Source organism: Bacillus rossius, chromosome 1, assembly GCF_032445375.1.
Source record: "Bacillus rossius redtenbacheri isolate Brsri chromosome 1, Brsri_v3, whole genome shotgun sequence".
NCBI classification, from domain to species: Eukaryota; Metazoa; Arthropoda; class Insecta; order Phasmatodea; family Bacillidae; genus Bacillus; species Bacillus rossius.
Window position 1 is genome coordinate 284,085,026 of NC_086330.1, and position 6,283 is coordinate 284,091,308.

The 6,283-nt window shown below is 29.7% G+C and overlaps 1 long non-coding RNA gene across 1 annotated transcript; it reads right to left on the reverse strand.

Moving 5' to 3' along the window:
* Positions 1-1,822: 1,822 nt before the first annotated feature.
* On the reverse strand, positions 1,823-4,817 carry LOC134527670 (uncharacterized). Its single transcript, XR_010074243.1, has 2 exons — positions 4,126-4,817; positions 1,823-3,455 (listed from the first exon to the last, which is right to left on the reverse strand). It is a non-coding gene; the product is annotated as an uncharacterized LOC134527670 (long non-coding RNA).
* Between the last annotated feature and the right edge of the window lie 1,466 nt (positions 4,818-6,283).

A 6,283-nucleotide genomic window follows, 5' to 3' on the forward strand; every position in this document is an offset into this window, starting at 1 on the left:
CAGTAAATACAATATTAAAGTTTACTAGTCAAGCCTTGAAATTTTGAGTTAAAATTCAGCATGAATTATTTTTGTGTTAAGTCTAAACCTTTAGACCTCATAAATCATAAATATTTTCTTCAAAAGTTGTTATTTCAAGATCAAAAGTAAAGTAAAAGACCTAGTAATTGTATCTCACTTACACAACTTTAAAGTGTACAAATAAAATCATATATAGTTCTCAGAATGAGTTTCCTTGGCCCACTCGTGTTTCAAGTATACCAGCTTTCTCACATTACACAAGGTAGCACACCACACTTTTCTGATGGTTCATAAATTTTTGTGAAGGAAAATACTATAAATAATGCTGTAAAGACCTAATATAATTTCTGGTTTGAAGCTAACTACTGCTAAATAAATCTAAAACCAACTGTATAGCTCTTATAAACATATGTACTATGGAGTAGATGAAAGAATTGGACTGAGGATACCTTCTTTCTCTTCACCCACAAGATGAAACAATTTATATTTAAACACAATGTGGGTAAATGTTCCGCACAGCGTATCCAAGCCTATCCCTTGATCCTAATGGCATGATCCTGAATATATTGATCCTGTGGTACATGATGCTTGCTGTTTTAATTTAGTACATAGAAAGATCCTGGATACAATAATGGGGTGATGTAACAATGAATTCTGATGGTATTATCACATCAAATAAAAATCTGAAAGTAATTTTTTTTTTACTTCCTAAAATTATTTTTATTGTAATATTTTTGTTATGTCCAGGATCTTTGATGTACTAAATTAAGACAGCAAGCATCATGTACCACAGGATCAATCATACAGGATCAAGGCTTAAACTTGAGTACGTGATAAGGAACAATTACCCACGTATAACAAGAAGATACCAAAATTTAATTATAACTGAACAAAAAAATAAGATGCAGTAAAGGAATGCTAAGGGTAATGGAAAGTCCTAAATAGGTAATTTCATTTTCTGGTTTATAAAATAGCCTATTTGAAGCATAATATAGATTTTCATGTACACAGGTGAGATTGGCACAATTTTAATTGTTTCGCTATCAACATTTTGCAGAATACTTTATTTTATTAATTTAATTGGAGGTCTATGTGCATTTTAGCAATGCAGTCAGCATACAGAGAGCAAGTGCAATAATTAAAGTTATCATTTTTTGTCTCTGAATATATTATTTTCACTCATTGCAGTAATGTTTGGTTACATTAAAGTTTCAAAAGATATTTAGAAAGTTTTAAATAAATAAGAATGGATGCGATAGTGTACACTGTACAGAAGTTTTATTATTATTTTTTTAAATTTCCACCCACTGGTATTTTCAACTTCTTGCAGCACTGGTTAATCCTAAAAAAATTGTTTCAGATCAAAGTTTTATACAAGTTTTAGAAGAATTGCAATAATTGTTATAGATTTTATAGTTAACTTAATAGAGTAATTAAGAATATTTGTTTGTCCATTAACCCCTCATTATTTTACCCACAGCACCCTTGGTGGTTATCAGGTGGTTATAAAATTTTTTAAAATTGACAACAAATTTGAACAGATTCTATGGTGTGCCTACTAAGATAGTTAGGAGTTTTTTGTCCTCAAACCCTTGTTTTTTCCCACCCCTTAACAGTTATGGCTGGTCATATTCAAGTATGTAGACAAAATTTTTGGTAATACTCCTTTAAGTTATAATATGTTCAAACAGATGTGATATGTTTCATGTTATGGGAGTTGAAGTGATTTAAATGTTTTTCAAAAAATCTTCCCCATTTATACCCCTTTTGTTGGCCTATATCCATTAACAAACTCAACTGAGAATTTCCATAACCATATTTTATGTATTAAGTGATTTATTTGTACAAAATTATGGCAGTTATAATGACAATAAAAATGTGGTACATACACATGGTAACGACTGCAACAGGTAGTCTTTCTTCGAAACATACCTAACAGTACAATTTATTCTAGTCATGAGTTTGCTTTTTTCAGCTAATTTATAATACCTGAACAATTTTAACTTACAAGAAATGTAACACATATTTAGTACTTACAGTTAAATTGATCAATACTACTTTTCACACTTTATTCTACAAATGATATTTAATCCCTACAGTCAAATAAATTAACCAAAAACAATTCATTTGAAATCAAATAACAAAATACTACTAGTTTATAAGATGGTAAGAATTCATTTAAAAGCATGTGTTATTTTTTAGTATGCAGACTTTTTTGGGAGCTGCATGTATATAAAAGCTTGTAACCTTTTAATTTTATTTTAGATATTTCAATTTTCTCATGTTACTCAATACATGTATGTGTCCACTGGCTTACGTAAAACACTTTTACATACATAAAAAACTTTTGTATAATTGTGCGCTGTGAATACAGGTAATCCTGAATGTTCTTATGAAGTGACATCCAATTTTAAATATCATTTAATTTAACACAATAAATCAAATGAGTGGTTGTAACTTATAATGAACACAAAAGTAAGAAAAAAAAGGCCACACGGCAGAAATGGTAGTTAAAAAAAAGGTAGAGGGCTCAGTGGAATTTCATTACATTTACAAATCGGAATACTTTTGTAGTTTATAATGTAAAAAAAAACCTTTATACTGAATAGTTATTGAACATAAAACATCAAGTAAAATAAGTTTTTAAGTGTGGATGTAGAACTTATTGAAGGTTCAATTGCATACTATACTACAACTTACTTTCTAACTAGCTGTATATACATCACATGAGCATAGGTTATAAATATGTTGAAGATCAACATTTTAAATTTTCCTCTACAATTTATGGTCAGCCTTGCTATGTTTAAACTCGAATTACAATTCTTTGAAGAGAGTGGCCCAATCCCATGTATTGTGACTTTTTTTGCAATGTGATTCAAGGAATTGGACTGATCGGAAAAAAATGTTAAGGCAACAGATAAGGGAAACAGTAGAGAACTGTGTAGGAGGTTTAATAAAAAAAAGTATCCCGGTCACCATACCAATCTTTAACATCAAATAAAAAGTGTGAAATACCCCACACATATATGTTTGTATGCGCCTGTACAAAGGTTGTAATGATGGACTGCATGTTGACCAATAATGTTAAATACTGCTTCATCACATGTAAATGCTACCTGTGAATAACAAAGGACCTTAGAGGCAGGTGAAAATATATATCTGCACAAGTAGATCTTACAAGTTATGTTATGTAACATAAACATTTCACCTATATTTGGCAGCATTCTAGACATAATAAATTATAACAATAGATCCATACTTCACTGTCCACAGAATTAAAATATGTTGTAGCAGCACCACGATTCAATTTGATGCAGTCACATGTAGTGAAAGCTCCAATATCAAAATGTTCGGAACATACATATTTAGTTTTAAATGTTTCAGCATTACTGGCATCAAGGTCATAGCCAATTGCAGCAATCCACTTCAATAACCTGGAAACAAAACAAAAAAATTTTATAGTGTGAGCTAGTACATACTTAAATCAGTATTTCCAGATTATTAGCTAGCATGTAGCATACTATAAATATAAGGTATAAACATACATGTATTTAATTATGTGTATTTAGTTTAGCATTACCACTCAATGAACGTATATATTTCAGAGGTAATGTTTTATTATTAAAGTGCTGTAGAGTGTAATAAATTTGGTGGGTTTCTCTTAATTACGATATATTAATTTTCATTGAATCACATATTGTATAAATAATATAAATTCAGTAACACAAAACGATTTTTAGGGTTCATATCACAAATCATTACATTTAAATTACTGATTTATGGTAATTTTACTAAGCCCATACTATCCCCAAATGGGTATATGTATATATATGTGTATACATATGTGTGTGTATGTATATATATATATATATATGTGTGTGTATGTATATATATATATGTATGTGTATATATATGTGTGTGTGTGGGTTATTAAAAATAAATAAATGATTATACTACGTAATTACAAAATTATTATGTGCGCAAATTCAGGTCTCGATAATATCGCTCTATAAATCCTGTATAATAAGCCTTAACATAAATGCCTAACCCTTAACATGTTAAACCACTTATTGTAATTTTTTTAATATAAACATCAGTACTCACTTGCTTCGGCTTCATGGAAATCTGAATGTTGTCACATCAGGATTAACAGTAATACTGTTCCTGCACGAAGACACAAAACATTGATGTGTATTCACAGGCATCTTCATCGGCTTCTTAATTCACAATCATATAGGAAAATAATTCAAAATGATAAATCAAACTCCATTGTAAAATCCATCTTTCACTCGACCAAAATCTACTACAAACCGAAAAAAAAAGAGCGACTATAATGCTCAAATCAATCTGTAAACGAATATTACTGCAAAAAAAAACAATTTTTACAAATCAACTGTTTTTGAAATCAAAATAAATTAATATTACACTATATTTATTGCATTATTAGTATTTATTGCATAAATTTAGTTTCTTATAAACATTCAATTGACATTTGATTATGAACACTAACGCTACCTATGAATTTACAAAAGAACTAGGTCAATCTACTAGCGCTATCTGTTGTGCAGATTAAAAATAGTATCTGGGTACATAATGGCCTATTAGAGTTGCCACCCCCTGGTTGGTTATACGTGATGGCTATGCAGTTAATCGGTAACTTTTTAATGCTTGCAGTAAAAGGATATACGATGTTATGTATTGGTTAATTGAAGTTTTCTGCGTAAAAGAATACCGATAAAAAGTATCAAGTGTTTTTGTAAGATTTAGAAGTATTTTCTGGACGCGTGTTTACAAAAACTGTGTTTTCAACGGTTTTATATTGTTTTTTTTTATTAGCAATGGGTGTTTGCATGCGAAGTTTTAATAGTTCAAAATGCTGTGTTAGACGTATTCAGCACACCTATAGCACGCACGCCTTAGCAAGACGGAAGGAAGACGTAATTGATAATTGATAATATTTATTGTCATTAGACACACGGTGCAATAGACATTGTCATTGAAAATAAATAATAATATATATACATTTTTAAGTTTAAAGAAAAACATCTTAACAATAATATAACTTTACACAACCTTAAGGTCATTAAAATTTAAACTGTTCCATTCGTCTAGTGAGTATAAAGGATTGGATATGAGCTATTGTTCTAAGATTTGGGTAAATATGTAGTGTACGGATTAGCGCCAAAAAAAATCGTACAAATCTGAAATAACTTTCATTATATGCTCTTTTACGTCCTCTTTGCATAACCGCCTGCGGAGATAAGAAATTCCAAATACTTTTGGAGATATCGCCGTTCTTATTTTGCAATACAAGATCTATGTAATCATTCGACCGCGACAATTTTATATTTTGCTGTGTGCGCGTGAATGCCTAAATAACAGACATTTTCCGTTAGGTAAGGTTAGTTACATTATAAATACTTCAAATTAAACGGAAATTAAAAATAATATCAATTTATTTTACTTATTGTATAGTTTTAAGTATTTATGATGTAACTGACCTGAACTAACAAAACGGGACAAAGGTAGATTAGGTCAGGTCAGCTACATTATAAATACTTTGAAACTGAACGGACATAAAAATAATAAAATTAATTTTAATGGTTGTTTAGTTTTAAAGTATTTATAATGTAGCTGACCTAACCTAACAAACCGGAACAAAGGATTAACAGTAGGAACGAACGTAATTTTTTAAAGCATAAAAATTTGAAACACTAAAAACTCACCTAAGTTGAAGGCGGCCTATTGGTTCATTTGAATATTGGCCTATCACAAACTATCACGTGACAACATTATCCAAAAAAAAAAAAAAATTGATACTCGTAAACAAAAAAAACAATGGTGATAGCCGTGTGAATGTGCAGGTATAGTGATTAAAATTTAAAAATTAGATATCTCTAAAAGTAATTGGAATTTCTTATCTCCGCAGGCTGTAATGAAAAGAGGACGTAAAAGAGCATATAATAAAAGTTATTTCAGATTTTTATAAAAAAATTTTTACAATAATTAAAATTTAAAAATTCAATATCTCCAAAAGTAATTGGAATTTCTTATCTCCGCAGGCGGTTATGAAAAGAGGACGTAAAAGAGCATATAATGAAAGTTATTTCAGATTTGTACGATTTTTTTTGGCGCTAATCCGTACACTACATATTTACCTTTTTAAAACTCATATATGATTTACATAGTCGTTTATAACTGACATCAATTAAATATCTATTTCTGGTAAGAAGGAAACATAACGAACAGGATGAGGTGTAAA